The following is a 22,668-nucleotide window of genomic DNA, read 5'->3' as shown; positions in this document are numbered from 1 at the left end:
GTCTTCATTGCTCAAATAATTTCTATGTTACCCACATAAAATTAAAAATAAGTGGCATAACAATTTATTCCATTGCAAATCATCTTATTAAAGTCATGATATAAATTGTCTGTTCCAATAGCTACTTTACCTTTACTCCTTGGTTAGTGAGGGAGGCATCATGTATGGAGTTTTATCCTATAGTGATATGACAAGATGCCTCAGAATACAGCACACAGACTCTACACCAAAAAAAAAAATAAATAAACAACAGAAAAAGAACATGCTATGTGAGGAACTTTAAAAGTGACATGTTTTCTTTGATCAGAGCATCACATATAACAAACGACATCCAGTTCAAAACAAAGATATTCTACAATGAGGGAGCAGCAAAACTGTCAAAGTTGTAAACACTTTCTTTTTAAACAGTTTTAAAATCCAAACACAGAATATAGAAAGAGGAACCAATGGCCTACAGCTTGTAGATGAAGATTATCCATAACTGATGGAGATACTTTTAGTGGCTTCTTTTTAACACATCTAACCAGCTGAAATCTTTAAACTCAGTCCATTGAGGTGGATCAGACCATTCAATAACCAGCAACATTTGAAAGGTCAGCCTTAGGGCAAGTGGTAGGATTGTGATAGTTACCTCTCAGCTCTCCTGAATCACTAACTCTGGGACATTTTATCACAAGCCACATAATTAAAGGTAATGTAGCAGCTGGTTGCCTTTTTAGCAGTATAACACCATTCTTTACCTGATCAAGATCTATCACAGACAATCGTTGTTTAACCTTGTAGATTATTGCAGTGCATTACTGCAAATTACAGTCTGTTGCCCTTTCATGCAGGTGAGCTGCACAGTTCACCAATTAATAAAATGAAGGCTCTGCTCCCCTGTCCTGTATATTTAACTATACTACATTCAAGGTCTCATTGACTCTGAGAAAAGGAAAAACTTGTTTTTCCCTTTCAGTTAAATGGAATAATTTTCAAAGTAGAATAGGTGGATATCGGGAGTATGATAACAAAGCTTCCCCACATTAGTAGATGTGATAATATGCACAGTCCATGAAAAAAAATACATACTAGCAACTGAATTTTATTTTCTGTAAATTTTGCTGATTAGATGGGGTGGCAAGACATTGTGGTTCACCTAATGGACATTGATGTTTTGAAACCAATTATATGACATAAGCTCCACCATTCCTTATTCTCCTTTTAGACAAATTTGTTGTGTTTACATTAAACTACTATAGTATAACATTGAAAGTTCTTAATCTGCAAATACCTTTAAATTTTTAATAGACTTATAATGTGCAGAGAGCACTGAACTTTACAGTTAACATTAGAAAAGATTCCATTCATTTTAAAAAGCCATTACATTTAAACAATCACAAACATCATTTTTATAAGCATTCTCTGAATGCTAAAGCAAATTTTGAATGTATTAATATATTTGACTATTAAAGAAAAATATGTATTTATAGCTACACATACTCTTTTATAGTTTTATATATTTATACATTTCTTCTAGATCCATATTTTAAAGAGTCTGCAAAAGTCTTTAAGTATACAAATTTGTTAATAGTTGACTATAATCTTTTTGATATGGGTCAGCCACACCAGGGGATTCATTAATATTGCAGCTGCATGAGCTCAGGCCAACACCATTTACCTTGGGCAGGATTCACGATGGCTTGCACGGAGTCTAAGAGTCGTGTAAGACTCCATGCAGCTATCGCGATCCAGGAACAGCCCAAAATCCCGTATAAGAGACCAGCTAAAACGACTCTTACACGGGCAGGGTGTGGATATGCTAATCAACTCACTTGCAGCCGAAAGGCATGCAAATGAGGTAGATTAGCAATCTACGAAGCTGAAACCAGCCCGTGTAAGAGTCGTGTTATGTGCAGAAATGTACTCAGTTGACAACTGAGTACATTACTGCAAATAACACAACAGAGCCATGACAGCTCCAAATAAAGTGTGCAAATGTTGCAGGCAGCATGCCAATGGCCAAATATGTGGCCATTGGCATGGTAACCCGATGCAAACATGAAATAAAATATTTTTTTTTTTTTGGAGATCGGCGAGGTTTAAATGCAGCGCAGCCCCGCTCAAATGGGCTGCGCTATATAAAACAGAAAAATAAAGGTTTGAAACCCACAAATGTGGGTTTTATGTAATGCATGGATTTGCAATGCAGGGACTAGCAGACCAAAAACAACATGGCAACTGTCTAGTGGTTGCTAAGGGGGGAAGCTGAGTGTAAGACATGTAACTAAGCATTAGTAGGCAATCCTATGTAAATGAGTGGTAGGATAGTGAATCACACTGTCACATAGCAAATTAGCACATTCTGTGTAGTGTAAGAGTTAAATAAGGGGGAGTAACAGAGTAGGAGATAGGTGACATCACAGGGGGGGAATGTCAAGAAGAAATCAAGCTCATTGGAGCAAAGTTGTATGTGAAAGATGTCAATCACACAGCATAAAAAGAAGAGTGTCAACAGATAAGCACTGGAAAGTCAAGAAATGGAAGGTGTACACTGTGGCCAACATCAAAGTTTCTTGCTGTACTTGCATGCGCTTGTGTGTGCGCTGGGAGGCGCGAGTAAGACAGAGTGCATGCGTGTAAGGCAGAGTAAGCATGTAGGAGCCTGTTTAAAGATTTGTAAACCTGTTTGCACTGGTGTGCATGCGTTTTAATCCGAATAAGCAGATTCTAGTCCATGTAAGCATGTGTGTGTGCGTGGTAGCCACTGTGAGCGTGTGTTCGCTGGTATGCACACTGCTCCACTGAGGAAACAGAGAGGAAAAAGGAAGCAGAAGAAATAGTAGGAAACTAGCAGGGAATACTTGTAGAGGTAGCAGGTGAAAACAATTAGAAGCAGGCAATTACACAGGCAGAATACAAGCGCAGCCCAGCACTTAAAACACTGCAAACAGCATTGCAGTATGTTTCTCTCAAGAGACACTGCAAGACAGGAGTAAGCTAGTAGAAGTGAAAACTGAAAAAGCTGCACTCAGACCATACATGCTAGGGGCTGCCATAGCTGTCATAAGGAGACATAGGAGACTTGCTGAGGGTGGTGACAATGGAAATGCTGCCAGACAACCCACAGTGAGGAGACAGAGAAGAGTGTACAGGCCCAGGGTCACCTACCAGGGATTATATGAGCTGGAGATAGTGGAGCGCTATAGAGTGGACAGAGACCTCCTGCAGCAAATTGTTGAGCTGTGCAGGCCACGCCTCACACACAGAACCAACAGAGGGGAACTCAGCCCAGTGGAAACCAAGGTATGTGTTGGCCTAAGAATACTAGCAACAGGTAGCTTCCAGAGACCAACTGGTGATATGATGGGGATATCACAGGCATCAGCCTCCAGGGTACTGCACCAGTTCCTGGATGCCATGTCAGCACATGTCAGTGAGCATGTATATTTCCCCAATGACCATGAGGTATTGGCCAGCAATATGCGTCTCTTCCAGCAAATAGTGGAATACCCTGAGGTAGTGGGTGCAATAGACTGCACTCACATATGCATCAAAGCACCAGCCGGTGAGCGGGGTACGGCCTACATTAACCGCAAGGGCTTCCCCTCCATCAACTGCCAGGTCATGTGTGATGCCCAGGGCATAATAATGAATGTGTGTGCTGGCTGCCCTGGGGGCTACCATGATATCCATTTCTGGCATTTGACGCAGCTGTACCAGACATTTGCCAATGGGGACATCCCACATGGTCACCTAGTTGGGGATGCAGGTTATGCACTGGAGCCGTGGCTGATGACACCCATCAGAAATGCACACACACTTAAACAGGAATGCCATAATGAGGCACACGCACAAACATGTAATGTAATAGAGCGTGTGTTTGGGCTGCTTAAGTCAAGGTTCCGGTGCCTGGACACATCTGGTGGAGCCTTGTAGTACTCACCAGCTACATGTACCCAAATTGTCATGGTATGTGCTATGCTACATAATATGATTCTGCGAAAACAGCTGCAGCAGGACCAGCATAGGGCCGGGACAAACAGCCCCCCACCATTGCCAAGGCCATCACAGGCAGAGCGTGACTCGGAGGAGGAACAACTTGAGCCTGCCCCAGTAGGCAGAACGAGGCGTGCCCAGTATGCCCTGGCCTTGGCAAAGAGGCAACGCATAGCACATACACTGGCTCAGTAGGAACCCTGGGAATGATACCCCTCTCTGACTCACTCATATAGTAACAGGGATGCCTAACATGACACAACCTGCTCTCAAACATGTACAGGGAGTGTAGTATGTGCATCCGACAGAGGCAGCCCTGCAGCACCACCTGAGGCATGATTGCCATGTGTTAAGCAATGTAACACCATCTAGTATATGCAAACATGAAGACCCAACCTAACATCTCACCAAGCATGATGCTACACTATGAAGACAACAAGATCAAGTACAATAATTGGCTGAGGTATTGCTGTTAGCAAGGGGGAACACATGGCTGACAGCCTGGGCTGACATGCCGAGCAAGACATGATACCCCACCTGCTAGGGATGGCACGTACCCAGCACACCTGGCTGTGTGGATACTGACAAAGGCTGTTGTCACCCCCCCCCCCACTGTGCCTGGAATAGGTAAGTCTGGAAACACAAACCCACCACCATAGGTAGCACAAGGGACAATAACCTGGAAGTAATGCTACCCAACACCAGAAGTCTAACCTGCAAGGTGCATGCAGACCAAACCCACCACAACATGGAGAATGGTAATATGTGTTATGTAACAGAAACCTGGGCAAGGCCCAGAAGAGCACCCTAATGCTACCAGGTTATGCCTCATACCATGCTCTACAGCTCCAAAACATGGAACACATGACAATAGGAGTGTGGCTTTCAGTAATTATCAAGGATAACCACACCCCCAGGTTGGTACCACAGCAAGAAGCAGCATGGACTATCCATGGGCAAGTAACACTGTCTCAAACTGTGTACCTGTTTGAAGCCTGCTACAGACCACACACAGAAATACAGGTACCCCAGCCAGCCTTCCTGAAGACACTGCAGAGTATGAATGTCTCAACAAATACCAAACAAGGCACACACAAAGTATGACATAGGTGGCAATCCATTATGTATGGAAGAAGTAATCAGGGATCTAGGGACACAAGTGGACGGTAACCTGTCATGTGACACTCACATTGCCAAGGTGGCCAGGAAGACCTGCTATATTGCCCACCTTAATATGAAAGGATGCACATGTAGAGCTACAGAGGTCACTGTGCCACCATACTCTTCCCTTATCAGGCCCATACATGACAGCAATGCCCCAGTTCGGATGTACCTTACCTTACACCTGCAGCAGTCAGAAAGACCCCAAATGTACCCCACCAACAGGATAAAGGGTCCAAACATTGGACATCTGCAGCTTGGCTGAAGAAACCACAGCCCAATTCAGAAGCATACTGCACAGTCAGAGGTGATGTATGCCTGATATACAAGGCATGTCCAATCCAAAATGAATGGACATGCTCCACTGCAGAAACCCCAAATCCAGCAGACACACCACAGTGAGATATCTGAACCTCCACACATAGATTAATAGGATGTGCTGGAGAGACAGATCCATAACCCAGAGGCTCCTGACACTCTGGAACAGAATCCCAGTCCATGATAGCCTGAGCTCCACACACAAACTCAACAAGAGAAATCCGGTGAAGTGCATGGGAGATAGTAGGTGTACACTGGGGGCCATCCCTGTGTCACATCTAGGAAAGTAAACCCTACGCAGGCATAATATGCACATTGCAAGGGGTGTTGAGACCCACACACAGTCTGTCCATGCTCAAACAAGGCCAGGGCAGATAGCCTAGTATGAACCTATGAACCTATGATGATACAAATTATGCAGGACACAAAGGATTATCACACAGCTGTCCTACCTGATGGTAGGAACCATGGTGATAATCCACAGATATGCTCTGCAGCACTCTAATATCACAAACAATACACCAAACCCACACACATTGCCAACAGCCTACCGAACAGATTCCTTCCAACCTCCCCAGCAGCACCTAACTGCCAAATATCTATCCCAGGAGAGTGCTGGCCCCCTGACATTGCAGATGCTGAGGTAACAGCTAGCATCCACAAAGCACAGCACACAGCATCAATGGTACCAGATGGTGTCCTGGGTTGTGTCCAACAAGTACTGTAAAGAAGAATGGAACAGCAAATAGCATTACAGCGCACTATCAGTCCTACCACAGGATATGCACCCAAAGAGCAGTGTACAGCAACAGTGGTCCCACACCACAAAAGGGGTGCCTGAATGGATACTGCAAACTATCACCCCTCAACCCCGACTATCTAGGTTGGCAAAGTAATGGAGAGGATGATCATGGATCCCATGAATAATGAGATTGGGTACCTACAGACATTGGACCCTACCCAGTGTGGCTGTCATAGGGCAGATCCTGCCCCTTACACATGTCTGACTCATGTGAAATGTGCAACAAGGCCATTGATGTGGGGAATGTTGATCACACATCCTATCTGGACCTTGCTAAACCCTTCCATACAATACCCTAGTTGGCGGTACAGATAAGCTCACCAGCCATGTCAACAAGCTAAATGCAGAATAATGTATAGTCAACCCCTGTGGAAACACAGTACATGGTCAGAAATTACCACATAGGTGTTAACCCAGTAAGTACATCAGGAGCAATAAGAGACCTGGGGACACAAAGTGATAGATATCCTGCATGTGACAACCATGTGTCTGTAGTGGTTACAGAAACATACCATATACCCACCTAATCATGAAGGTAAGCACAGCTTGGTTAGGGAAGGCCAATGTGCCTCTCCAGTCATCCAGCAGCAGCCTCACAATTGTGTACAATGGCCCTTCAGGGATGTACCATAGAAGACACCTGAAGCAACTGGAAAGACCACACAAATACCTCACCAGGAGGATCGCAGAGCTGTAACAGATGCCATGTGTCGCCTGAGTAAAGAAACTGCAGCTCCACACAGTGCCATACTGCCTGGCTGGAGGTGATCTGTGCCTGATGTATAGAGCCATGACCAACCTGGTATCAATGGACATTTGGCACCATGTAAACACTGAATGCTGGTGACCTATGCAGCTGACAGGCCTGAACCCCAGCATAGACATAAACAGGACATGCTGTACCGATTGGTCCATAACCCAGAAGCTCACTCCACTCACGACTAAACTCCCACTACAGGATATCCAGGGAGTCCCTCAGTGACTGTCATCCAGAGGAATCATGATGACTGGATGGGAGATGGTAGGTGTACCCTGGATATCACCTGTATGTCACGGGTAGACAGAGGCACAGCACACTAACTGTGACATATGTCATGGCAAACACCAGTAAATGTGTGTTGAAGGACAAACACTCTCTGACTAGCATTACAAATGGACTAGGGCACATGGCCATTGTTTGTCACTGTCCACACAAGTTGTGGAATACATTAACAATGTCGGACAATCATGTACTATGCTGTCCATTTCTGAACAACATGCAACATGGTCATATCTGCACAACTGGCCCTCAATCAGTCTGGTGTGCTCACTATAAATATTACAAGCAGTGATAGGACTGAAACCAATTATACTGTCCACCACAGTGAAAGTTCTGCACCAGTACACTTTACGACAATACAACTGTTTGGTCAGCAGGAAAGGATGATGACAACTGTATGCAAACTATCCCATGGCGACCCTGCAGGTTAGGTTTGGACACAAAGCAGTTGGGCAGTAAGAACACAACCTGATGTCCAACACTCAACTGTACATGTGATATATAGATGGCGTCCACACACAAACAGAAATGTGGTGGTCCACAGATCCCAACATAAGGAAAGGTCACACTGGGCATGCTCGCACACTTAGATAAATGAGACATGGCAGTCAAGAAGCCATACAAACTGCGAACTGGGCATGCTCACACACTTAGGCCATGTCACAGTTCAGCAGTTGCACACACATATCTGGCATTTCTATGTGTTAACACAGGAACCTCCCACAATACAGACATGTGCCCAGTGCATACAGTGAAGTTACAACAGAGACATAAGTAAAGTACTGGATCTCACTCATATGCAAACATCTCCCACAGTACACATGCTGTTTATAGAGATAGGGAAGGCTATGGCAATAAAGACCCACAAACAGTATATGAGCAACAGATACTTGCATCTGACAGGTAAACATATGGCCGTAGAGTGCAATACCTGGCTGTTGTCCCTAGGGAATACAGAAGGCTATCCACAGTGTATTTGGCGTCTGCCTCCACAGAACAGTAGTAGATTGTGCCTGTGCAAAGTTAATGCATAGATATGCTCTCCCCTGTACTGATGGATAGTAACAGATGTACATACCTCTTCATCCATAATGATGTCAGCACACTATACATATGTCAGGAGCAGAAATTATACCCAGTAATGTGAATAGCGCACTCCACTACTGCGTTTCTAACAACTGTCATAACAGAGTTAGGTAGGGGTTTCAATCCTGCAAGTGCTCAGTGTGTGTGTGTGTGAATGTGTGTGGGGGAGTAGTACGTGTAAGAGAAATGTCCCTTTTGGCAACTATTACTACACAACACATGCTGCAAATTCCAGTGTCTAAACACTGATGATGTCAGCACCCTATAAGTACAGCAGGAGAAAGCAATCCTCCCAGTAATACAAATAGCACACTCTGCTACTGCGACTCTCACAACTGATCTAACATAGTTTGGTAGGGGTTTGTATCCTACAAACACCATGTGTATTTTGTCACACAGTTTGTCCATGTGTGTGGGGTGTTGTTCCCAATATTGCACGACATACATTATATGAGTAATGTCAATGCACACATGATGTATGTGTGTGCCACCTACACATATGTATCTGTGAACTGCATGAGTTCCCATGTCCGAAGCCTGCCTCATGGGAATACATGGAATATGCATCAGACAACTGTATGACTGTGGTGTTCTATGCAGGGGCTGCATGTGGTATGTGACTATACAGTGTGGGTTGTAGATGGTGTCATCCCACCAGCGAGGGATACATGACTGGTCTGGAGCATATAGTCCACATGTTGGTGATGAACAGGTGCAGCATGTTGTCACCACTTGTGGGAGTGGTAACAAGTTGTTCCATAGCAATGCAGGGAATGAATGATAAGAACCCTTCAGATAGGGTCTTGCAGCTAGTGTAATGCTCACACTCTATGTTTGGGTAGTCACAGTACAACCATATAATGGTGTGTGTAGAGACCATCATATTCCCAGTGTTGTCAGGAAGGCCAAGTGGGTTTCCTGGGTATGGGAGTGTGGTGTGTGCCAGGCTATGAACCTGAAGGCAGTCTAACCCACTGTGTGTTGCACATGGAGAGGCTCTGATGCTTTGTGCAGTGCCACCAACCTGGGGGTGTGTGTATCTGAGGTGCCTTTGGATACATCCCCCCTGTCTGGTTTGGTGCATGTGTAGGGGATGACAAGCATGGTATCAGGAATGACCTGGCACTAATGGTGTGCACCTGGGAGCCTCGTAAAAGGAGTCTGTTACTGCACGGATATTGCTGTACCCCATGCTAAGAACAGTTTCCACTGCATGCATCTTGAGGGTTACACTACTGCTGTTGAGTAGCATTTCTATTAGTGTCCTATCCCGTGTGATACCTGTGTAGGTGGCTATGTAATGTCAGCCTTGCATACAAAGGCAGTATGTGTGTAGCAACAGCCTCTGCCAATATACAACGGCCCATGGGTGACAGGTGCAAGCTGTCCCAAGCAAAGCAATGTGGCTTGTCCAGCATGTAATCCCACACTGACAGGCATTGGATCCCCTTTGAATGTCACTGAAACATACATTAATTGCAAAAACTGATGATCCTGTCTACATATTGTGGCAGCATTCTTGGCGAGGGTGAGATGCCACTGAAGGCCAGGGTCATACCAACCTGTGCCACAAGCTCAGAGAGCCCCTCTATGTCCCATAACATGTAGTCCAGGGAGGTGCGTCAGAGGTCATACACACTGGCACAGATAATGACTGAGTCATACTTCCACATGCCTTGGAGTGACCGGTATGCTTGTGTTATGTGGTGGATCATAGTGCCCAATGGGCAGCTCAGTGTGACCATCACCTTGTTCAGCCTGGGAGCAGGACCTCAGTGTACGTGACGATAGAGGTACCTCATACAACTGTAGCAGGTGTGTTGTCAAGCCGTATGGCCTGTGACTGTTTGGCACACAGGCTTTGTGAGCTATGTGTTGCATGTGCTCTGCTCTGGCTTAACGTTTGCTTGTGTGTCTGCTTTGCAGGTGTCAGCTGCTCAGGCAGGATGCTATTCTGAGAGTCCAATAATGTACCTGTGTGTTTCTGTGTTTGGATTGCGGTCGTGGCAGGTCTATGGGAGACTGGTATTGTATTCACTGTAGTATCCCACTCCACCTGACAGGGAATGCCAGTGCTGTGTTAACAGAGCTTAGCCCCCAGTTTGGCTACGTGGTTGCATTTCTCACATGTGTTGTACATGTATGGGAAGGGGAGAGGGTTGTCTGTGTACATGAGGCAGCTGTAACATTGCCACATGACTCACAGATTCACCAACTGGACCTGAGAGTAGATCGACAGGTGACCTTTGAACATGCTACCATAGCATTGTGACTCCCATACTAAGTAACGACACATAAGGCCAATGGGGAACAAGGTACTCAAGGTGACTATGTGAGGGTGTAGTGCTCCTGATTTCTTAGTGCTGGCATATATGAATGCTGTCTTGAGCAAATGCGAGGTAAGTCATATGCAATGTGTTACAGGCAAGCTACATGCAAACAAGACAAACAGTGATGTTCTGTCAAGTGACACATGGACATCAGTACAGTAAGCAACACAGATGTCACTAGGGATCCACAGAGGCACTGTATATCTGCAATGCAGGTGGAATCAGTGTTTCAGGAACATAACAGGCAAACATGCATACAAACAAAGCTACAGTCAGCAGGCCTGCATGTAGACTATGCTACAACAAACAAGGTGTATGACTTCCAGTAGGTAACAGTGCATATATGCAGGCACTATAAGCCAGTAGCCAGACATTCATAGGTCAGACGGGCTGGGTCCAGCCGCACCCCACACAAGTGTATAGACCATGTACCTTCGTAATGTTGAATAACTGGCCTGATACCCAAGTGCTCATACCTGTAATAATACACATGTCAAATAACAGACACTGAGCCCTCACTCAGCAGTTCCAGACTTAGTATGATGTATGCTACCTGTCCTGGTACCACAGTATCCTTGACATGTATGGACACTCTCCCTCCTGTCATAGTTAGTTCTGTGTTTTGGTGCTGTTATGCATGGTATGAGGTGTGACCTTGTAGTGCTAGTGTGCTCTTGTGAGCCTTGAACCTGTTGTGTATTACTGCACATATATCAACATCCTGAAACATCTGCATTGCAGAGTCGTGTGTGGACAGCATGCAACTCGCAGTTGACATGACCATCATTGAGTATCAATATGTACATTGTTGTATCCCCTGTGCTACCTATGTAGGTGGCCATCCCTTTACAGCCTCACCACCAGTATGCAAAGATGTGCAGACAGAACACTGTGGTAATTACTATGGCTGTACAAAACAATACAATGACATTCATACTGTAACTGCATCAGGCATGCTGGTATATACCCACAATGCTATCATTACACTGTACTGTTGTCAACATCATACTATTACAATACATCTATGTAGTCACCCTGTGCATCAGCACCATGTTAACCTGTTCCTGCACCGATTTTACAGATTGCAGGAGGTGGCACAATTTCATCATATGCACAGGGTGTGTACCTGGTATGCCTGAGTCTGCCACTGATACAACCAATTGACATTGTGTGTGTGTGTTGGTGAGGGACAGCAGTACAAGATTGGGCAATGTTGATGCAGTGTGTGCATGTATGCGGTAGCCCTAGGTGTTATCACTTTGCATGTTTGTATGAATGCACACAGTCCCACCTCATGGCTGCCATATACAGGTGTTTGTGGACAGCCACAGACTGTACCTGCCAGGTCATACAGATCACTGTATGTGGCCACAGACACGGTACCTGTGCCTGGCAGGGGTGCTACGGACCGTATCAGGTACTAAGCCAGACTGGGTACTGTCATCAGAAGCAGATGGTTGGTGACTGGAGACAGGCCCCTGTTGGGACTGCCCAGCGCCATGTGCACGTGGTCTCCTGGGGCGGTCTGATGACAGCACAGACCCAGCATTGCTGGGGCTGCTGCTGGCACTATGTGAGCAGCCACGGGCCTGTTGTCATCCGCGACGGCTGCCAGCTGCTGCTGTTGCTGGCATACGGCCACATCGACGCCTCAACTGTCCACCATTGCCCTGGCTCATGGACATGTAGTTGTGGAACAGATCTAATGTGTCCCCCCAACGTCTGTCAATGACCTCGGTGAAGTTACGGATGTCAGCCGCAACATCACACATACTGTCACTCATGGCTGTGTGACATGCTCTCAGCTTCCTCAGACCCTGTCTGGTGTACCGTTCCATACATGACTGTGCCTGCATTACAGCCCGAAACATAGCTGAGGTTGAAAGACCTCTGTTTGCACATCTGACAGGGGCGGTACACCCACAGATGCTCCCACGAGAACCCCTGGACTTCTGCCTGTGTGGTACCATGTCAGGACTCTGGCCATGGCTGCTGTGTGGGGATGCATGTGCCACCAGTACCACATTACCCTGGTCAATGCCCACTGTATCCTGTCCATCACCTATGGACATTAGTGACAAAGGATGTATTGGCAGGATGACTGTGCGCATTGATGGGGTTGACAGCTGTGTAGTGTCAATTGGCTGACCAATTACGGACCCTGGCACACCTACCTGTGCCATTACACAGGTTCATAGGTTCATAGGTTAGTACTAGGCTAACTGCCCTTGCAAGCCATTCTAAGCCTAGCCAATAATCCCTTGTCAGATTCAAACCATGCACTTTGTGTTTGTAAGGCAAACACCTTAGCTATTAGGCCACCCTCCCATTATCACTATTCAAAGCAGCTGATTCAGGTTACCTGCTGCACAACACCAGAGCAGCACCATAACCTGTGGGAGTAAGACAGGAAACACAGTTTACAATGTGTACACAATGTCACCACTGATACACACATGAACACATGGGCACATGCACACATGCACACATGCACACATGGGCACATGGGCACATGCACACATGCACACATGCACACATGCACACATGGGCACATGGGCACATGCACACATGCACACATGCACACATGCACACATGCACACATGGGCACATGCACAGATGCACACATGGGCACATGCACACATGCACACACCTCAGTATATGAGATATCAACCCACAGACACAAACCACACCTGCAATCAAACACATAGCACTACTGCTTCAGCCTATTATTACTATTAGTATCAAGAGTATTGAAGGTAATGGTATTACACACTCACCAGCATGGATAAGCTGCCTTGCTATTACACCAGAGGGACCTGCAGAAGAGAGACATTTATTGTCAGTGGGCACAACTGTGCCATTGATACTGTGGGCATGATACAGTTCAGTAGTGCAACAGTTAGCTTCCACAGGTGTACTGCAGATATTGAGGATATCACTCTTGCACAATAATTACCAAGATTACAGCTACAAAACGAGGATGCACCTCACACATGCATAACCTAACAGTGTATAGAATGGTCAACTATACACATGGCATGTTACCTGCATGCTCCTTGTCCTGCTGCTGTGTAGTTCCAGCCTCCATCATTACACATGTATGCTGCTGCTGTTGCTGTTGGGCTGGAGCCACAACACTTAGGAGTAGTCCCTCCAGTCTGGTGAGGGGGGGTGTCTACACACCCCACCACCTGTGGCAAGCTGCTGCCTGTGGATATCCGATGCACGCTGATGGACATTTCTAATTAAATCACTGCAGTGATGGTGTACCTGCTCATATGTCCGGTTATGTGTGCCTATGTCATTTACCTGACTGGCCAGGTCTTGCCACAGTGCAGCCCTCTCTTGCTGGTTCTGGCTGGTGCGGGAAAAGAGTACAGTGAAATCCCACACCAGGCTCTGGTGTATCTCCTCCTCCTCTGCAGCGGAGTAGACAGGGTTCCGCTGGTGAACCATAGCCCTGAAAAGGAGAAGGAAAATATGTCAGCAATATCTGTCAGCAAACTATGGCACACATAATACTCGACTGCAGTGATATAACTTAAACACCATATATAGCATCTGTCTGTCTATTGGGGGATACACATGTAAATGACCAGATAGCAGTGCTCATCCAACAACTGTGCAACAGTACCTGGCACACTCCATACGACAGACTAGGATACTGCAGCAGTCAACACACTGTTTAAGGTACAATACACAACCTCACACTGGGGGTTTGTATCAAGGTACTGTATGGGAAACATTATCAGCCCATGCACTGCACACAATGCACGTTACATATTTCACTGGTAATGCACACTACTCTTACTTGCCATAACCCTACCGACACCACAGTGACATACAGGGTAACACAGCACAACATATGGCAATGTAGTATGTGATGATCGCAATACCTCACACACCTGTCTCTGGCCTCACACCAAGGACACACACTACCATGACAGACAGACAGTCATGGTGAGCAATCACACCAGTACACAACATGCACCCAGTCACTAGCACACTCATTCCACCTCACATATTTAGTTTGCAATGTGTTCATGGGTGTGCATTTTGTCTTACGTAGGTAGTGTGCTTTTGGCCCTGGGCCTACAGCAACATACTGTTATGCTACCCTGCCCCATGTGACACATGTGTTATGATCGTACCTGCTCCTTACAAACAGTTACACAGGGTGACTCATATTGCATATTACCTATCTGCATAACATTCAGCAGGGGTATGTCTGACAGCTACTCATGGGAAGCCTTGCTTCTTAATTCTGTGTGGTCTACTACAGGGTATGTCGTATCTGTGGGTAGGGTCCTGTACCTCCACCATGTGCTCTATACTGCAGTGATAAGGACGACAGACATAGGTACTTTGTGTTGTGGATGTTGGAGGTGTTACCATGGTTGTTAGACAACTGTCATGGGTGTGACCGAACTATGCACATCCAGCAGTGGTAACCTCTATGTAGGTAGTCTGTGTGTGCTCTGTGGTCTTGTCAGTCACTCTGCATAGGTATTGTGTTTGAGTGCCTTGACACAGTTACTTGCATATGTCTGTGTCCTTCTCCATATCTGTAGCTGTCATGGGAGGTACATACCGTGTAGGACATTGTGGGGTGTGGAGGGGTACAGTGACCTACATGTCCATAGCTGACACACCATGTCAGCTGACACATTCCATGTACAGGTATTACAGGACTAGTGTGCCACTGTGTATATCAATGTGGAGCCTATTGTACACTTGTTGCCCCTATTCCCCCCTGACACATGCAGTGGTGGGCAGGCATGCACATATGTGGTGGTTACTGGTGTCAGTGTTTTTGAATGGGGTATGGTACTCCAGTATCCACACTGGTCTTCACTCCATGCCTTTGACACCAGGCACCTGTTGCAAGACATCTGCACACATGTGCCTCACACAGTATATATATATATATATATATATATATATATATATATATATATATATATATATATATATATATGTGTGTGTGTGTGTGTGTGTATATATATATATATATATATATATATTGTTATATTTATATCTGTATATAGATATATATATATATATGTTTGTATATATGTATATAAAATATGTATATATAGATGTAGATATATACATATAGATGTGGGGAGAGAGTGAGAGAGAGAGACACAGGGAGAGTGAGAGTGAGAGGGGGTGGGACAGAGAGAGAGAGAGAGATAGTCATATACAGACATATCTGTTGTCAGTCAGATCTATCTGTATATGTATATGTCTCTACATATATCTATATATGTATGTGTGTATTACATATATCTGTACGTACATATTTTACCAATCTCGATGTCTGTGCAGTAAGTGAGAACCTGGTTCAAGGCTCCTGAGAGCACACCAGCGGTAGCAGGCTATACCCCGTATCATGCTTTTTGGCCCTAGGACTCGGGACAAAACAAAAAGGGAGGGGGTGTGTCCATATTCATGAAGGACACCCACACCTCCAGATTAGTGGCAACACATGAAGCATCACAGACCATCCAGGTGCAGATAACCGTAGACAAACCTGCTATACAACTGATAGCATGTTACAGACCACCCTCCCTATTGCAGGAACCACAGTCAGCCTTCCTGAAGACATTGGAGGATATGAATGTCCCACCACACACCATCATATTGGGAGACTTCAACTATGCTAACATACACTGGGTGCATTATTCTACCCCAAACACCCTAGCCCAAAGGTTCCCGGAATTCACTAAGTCAAATGCAATGGAACAGCTAGTCACCTCTCCCACAATGGAAGATAATATACTAGACCTGATCATCACAAACAAGGGGACAATGTGCTACACACCGGAAGTATACCCCTCACTAGTCACATATGACCACAGACTAATCCCATTGGATATACATATCCCACCTCCCCCACAACACAAAAGACTACAGTGGGAACCTCTCACATGCCGACTTTACATGTCTTATAACTGAGTTGGTATCCTTAATGCCCACTGGGCCAGTGGAAACCACTTCCCACAATGCAGACACCTTCACATATGCTTTCTACGGACATCTCCAAGAATGCATGGATCATGCAATCACAAATAAAAACAAGACCCTCTCCACCAAGGGCATACATCCTGTCTGGTGGACCCCAGCATTGAACAAATTGTATAACAACAGAAGGTAGCTACTGCATGGCAGAGCACAATTCCATAGAGCTAAGGCATCTCTGATCAGCAGTAGTAGAAAGATATGTTTTGTCGTACAAACATGCAAGGCCAACAATGAGAGGGACATCACTATGGACACTACAGATAACCACAAGGCCTTCTTCTGCTATGTTACACACCTGGGTGGGAACCCTCAGATATGTTCAAAGTTAGTTCACAGTGACAAACGCTACACTGAACACACAGATAATGCCAACATTCTGGCAGACCGGTTCAGTGCAGATTTCTACCCTCCCTCACCCACACATGAGGAATTACTTATCCCAGCTGACTGTAACCTCCCTGTCATCTCAGATGTCCAGCTGGGAACCACCCTCAGCAAAGCTGTAAACACAGCATCAATGGGACCCGAAGATATTGCAGGTTGCATGCTACGTGAACTCCAAGAGGAGCTACACACGCACATTAAATGCTATTCAACTGTAGCCTTACTACAGCATATGCACCTGGACACTGGCATACAGCAACAGTAGTCCCACTCCACACAGGAGGCACCTCTACAGACCCTGGTAACTACCGCCCCATAAGCTTAACCAGCCTGTTCTGCGACGCTATGGAAAGGATCATTATGAAACTCATACACAGAGACATTGGGGACTTAGATACTTGATCCCACCCAGTTTGGCTTTGTAGAGGGCAGATCCTGCCTTATGAACCTGGTTGACCTTTTCAAATCAGTCAGCCATTGACGAGGACACAGCGGTCCATACAGCCTACCTGGACTTGCCTACGGCTTTTGACACAATACCGCACTCTGGCATCATAGACATGATAAACAGCTGAAATGTAAATCCATATGTCACAAGATGGGTTGCAAACCATCTAACGGATAGAAACCCTACAGTCGAACTCACTGGTGCCATGTCAGACTCAGAGCCAGTCACAAGTGGTGTCCCACAGGGCTCTGTCCTGGGACAGCTCATGTTCAGCATATAATTCTCAGATGTGGAAGCAGACATGGGAGGGTAGTGGCTGACAATGTTTAAAGATGACTGCATACTAGGCGCCATAGTCAATACACCAGCTGACACATACATCCTACTGACAGGCCTCATGGACACCGACAACTGGTGCCGGAGTCATGGCCTTAAACTGCATGCCACATAATGTATACTCATACCCTTTTGGACGGACAAGGTACCCACATATTATCACATAGACAGTAACCCACTAAGTACAGACAAAGTAATCGGAGACCTGGTGACACTGATTGATACTGACCTCTCATTTGACACCCACGTTGCCAAAGTGGTTGGATAGACTTCCTACCTTGCCCACCTTATCATGAAGGGATTCACATCCAGATCAAAAGGGGTCGTTGTACCCCTATACTCCTCCCTTATCAGGCCCATGACTGTGTACTATGCCCCATTTGGTATTACCTTGCCTGGCACTTGCAACAGCTAGGGGGACCCCTTAAGTACATCACCAGGAGGATCAAGGGTCTCCAACAACTTTCATATGCTGCCAGACTAATGTAACTCATGGTCTATTCCATAGCATACTACCTACGTAGGGGTGATCTGTGCCTGATGTACAAGGCCATGTCCAATCAGGTATTGATGGACATGTTCCACCGCATACAATCCAAATCCATCAGAACCAGAACAGCTAAAGATTTAAACCTCAGCACACATATGAATAGGACATACTGTCGGGACAGATCCATCACTAAGAGGCTTCCCATACTGTGGAACAGGATCCCAGTTCATGTTAGGCAGAGACCCTCACTGACACTCTTCATGTGAATTCTTGACGAGTGGATGGGAGATCATTGGTTTACACCAGGGGTCATCTCTGTGTCACTACTAGACAGAGGCACAGTAAACTAATGCTATTATGTAGGGGGGGTCTTCATTGTGTCACTACTATACAGAGGCGCAAGTTTATAAATCTATTCTATACACTGTCTGCAGATAGCCTAGTACTAAACTATGACACTGTGAAACTATATATGTCTATGTATTTCTACATCCCTCTCTATCTATGTATACACATATGCATATTATATATATATATATATATATATATATATATATATATATCTATATATATATACATACATACATATCTCGATATACATACATATACACATGTTTTATATATATATATATATATATATATATATATATATATATATATATATATATATACTCCTTTTTAGTTCCACATATGTATACACACAGTAACGTACTGCTGAACATCCATTACTGTACAACCTACTTGTACATTGCACTACAACCTACATTGCTATGTGCACATAGCTACCTTCACATACACATCTGGAGGGTTCACAGTATGTAGAGTATTATAGTAGTACTTTACATTACCTGTGTTTGTTGCAGCTGTTTTCATAGGCTTGTAGTTACTTGGCCTGCTGTCAGCATCTTTGTTTTGTTGTTACAGTTTTTTTTTCTCTTTCTTTCTTTCTTTCTTTCTTTCTTTCTTTCTTTCTTTCTTTCTTTCTTTCTTTCTTTCTTTCTTTCTTTCTTTCTTTCTTTCTCTCTCTCTCTCTACCTCCAGCGGGTGCAATGAAAGTATTGCATGTGTGGACAGGGAGTACAGGATGCTTTTGTAGGTATCTGCACATGTCCATGTGATGGCCTCTGCACCAATTGTTAGCCAGCATTTACTAATTGCATGCAGCCTGTTGTGTAGTGATTGCAGTTCTCACTGTGATTACAGGCCTGTACTATAAAAAGGTCTGTTAGGTAGGCGTAGCCCTTTCAGATTATCAGGGTGGGGACCATGCTGGTTTGCTGTGGACACTGTTCTGTGAGTGTAAGGGTTGGTATGTTTCTCATATTTCAGGCTGTGTTGTAGACACTGCAATGCATGTTGTTCTGTAAGCTGAGTATTCCTTCCTCCAGTGTCCTCTTCTCCGTGTGTATGTAAACTGACACCTACAACTAGTAATACTGTGTATATGGGTGTGTGCTTTCCTGTGGGGATTGTGGTGTAACTGATATATAGCAGTGGCTCTTGCAATCTGTTGCTATGGCTTCAATATTTGGTCTTTACATTCACTCCTTGTATGCCTGCTAGGTGTCTTTCCTGTAATGTGTTGCTATGGCTTTCCTATTTTCCATTTACATTCACAGCTTGTAATGCTTGCTAAATCTGTTTGGGCAGCAATTCCCTATGTGTTTGTTGTGGTAGGGTGTTACTGCATGCAGTGTGGTCTGGCCATGGTGTGGGCCTTGACACTTACAAGGGTATTTGATCATGCTGCTGATCAGGCCTCAGATACTCTCCGGTGCATCTTTTATCAGCCTCATGGAATGGTACATAGCAGTGGGATATTCCAATGACATATTCTGATATTCTGCAGTGGTGACTGTGGGATATTTCAAGCATATGTATTAGTACACCATTTGTGACGTGCAGGTGGTGCACACCTTCAGTCAGTCATAGTTATCATTGCATGTGTAGTTACACCTTTCTGCCTACTGTTAGTACATTTGACAGGGTGTCAGTGGGGCACAGTTGACATTTGTTTTCACATCAGGGACATCCCTGTAACTCAGTCACAGTTGCTATGTCTTAACTATTCAACTATGGCAGTGTTTATCCTGCTCTGAGTATGTGTGTGGCTTGCCAAATGCTACTGTGACATTATTACCTAGTAGCTACCAACTAGCATGACTGTTTCTCAGCACACAGTACTATTTTACAAATCCACTAGATTTGACAGTAAATATACATGACATGCTTTGTGGACTAGACTTGCTATATTCCCTTTACATTAATTCCTACTATTTTATGATATATTTCTTTCAGCACAATGCTCTTATATAGCAGTCATGGCTTAGTGGTAAGTCATGCAGACTAGTGTTTCCAAGGTCCTGGGTTCGAGAGTGAGGGAGGTATTTTATTTTGCTGCTGAGAAAACTACAGGCCTTGTCATTCAGAGTGACTAAGGCACTTTTAAGCAGTTGTAAGCGGGTTAGCGCTGGTTTGCGCAGAGGTCACGCATGTGCACTGCTGCTTAGCTTTGCGCACACATGCTTAGCTATGCACACAGAAATGTACACCCGCTTACTACTGCTTAAAAGTGCTTACTCTCGCGCACACCCGTGCTATTTTCTTTTAAAGAAAAGAAAATGGGGAGATAGGAAAGTGGTGAAAAAGGGGGCACAAAGAGGGTAGGACAGTAGGAAAACAAGCTCGGGTTTTGCAGGAGGGATGTAGGAAAGGCCCATAGCTGCCCATTTCTTCATCAGCAACAGCTGTACATATGTTTGTAATTTGGTGTGAAATTTGAAACCTTCCACCCCTGAGAGAGGTGTGAGGACAACAATAATATTTGTTGTACAGCCAATTGTAATTGCCAGTTTACATGCCAAGCAGACATGTGTGCAAAATGGGCAGCTATGCATGGGGAGTATTTTTTTTGTGGGTACAGAGTGCCCTTTTTTTTTTTTTCAGGTGAGAGTGGTATGTCAGGTACGGGAAGTTGGTATAGCTGGGGAGGTAGGTAGGGGAGGTTAACAGACAAGACAAACAAGATGCATACAGGGGTGGTGTATGACACATGTGGGGGGTTACACAATTGACGGGGACGGATGTTTGGATATCTCAAGCCCATGAGCCCACAGATGGCAACAGTGGAACTGAGATCCCCACCCATGGGCAGTTGCCACTGTGCCTTCACTGCCCAGGATGGGGCTGTGCTGGGGGCTGTGTAGGCCAGGCAGCAGGCACGCCCATGAGTTGTGCCACCCATGCCTCAAGCTGGCATAGGGGCCCAAGCACAGCATGCCAGATCTCCCTAAGCACCACAGTCTGGACACTACGGAGGGTGAGTGGATGTTCTCCTCCGGCCACACTTGCAGAGGGGGGACAAGCCCCATCCTCTGCAGTGCTTCCACCCGCAGATGGCACAGGGCCACCAGAGGAGGGTCCGGCCTGGGCACTACTGCCAGGTGCACTCACCAGCTGAGGTGGGAGAGGTGGGTCTGCTGGAACCCGCCTTCCCTGTCGTCCTATGTTTTGCATTATTTAGTGACAGTTTGGGTTAGTAATGTGCAATATCATTCACAATTAGTTGTAACAGCATGCATTAGTATTCCCATTAACCAGACACCCATAAATTCAAGCCATTGAACAACAAGCATAACACATGCATAATTTGAATAACAGTACACATTCCAACAACATGCAGGGTTGAGTGATGGCAACAGCCCATCAGGTTTGGATGTATGAACAGGGCACATGCATCAACGTACATGCAAATATGTATGAACTAACAGGACAATTGTCCAGGAGTGTTAATTGTGAATACACATACCCATTTCACGTGGAATGGATTATTCGTGGTTATAGGGTAGGGTGAAGAAATATTTCATTAACAACTTCAAATACCTATACATATGCTGTACATTTCTACTAGCTGCAGATATTTTCACAGTACAGGTCTAATTACAGTTTCCTATGTCACAACTTATTCATGTTGGTGATAGGAATGTTACTGCTACATCAATATACATTTCATTTTTATTCATACACATTCATATCTGGCTCTGTTCAGCTACATCATCCTGCTACATTTGCTTTATATGGCTATAGACAACTGTGGATGTTTGGTATTTCATACAACCATACTATCTGCATATTGCAAACTGAGAGCAACATATCCAGATTTTGGGACACACATTCCAGCTTCAGTACTTTTTTCAACACATGTTGCTGTTTGGTTCTGCCTGTCATATTCATTTCATTCTGTACTGACTGCAGTATACTTTATTCAGG

This window comes from Protopterus annectens, chromosome 4.part0, assembly GCF_019279795.1.
Source record: "Protopterus annectens isolate FY-2018-M chromosome 4.part0, PAN1.0, whole genome shotgun sequence".
Lineage (NCBI taxonomy): Eukaryota > Metazoa > Chordata > Ceratodontiformes > Protopteridae > Protopterus > Protopterus annectens.
This window is presented reverse-complemented; position numbering follows the sequence as displayed.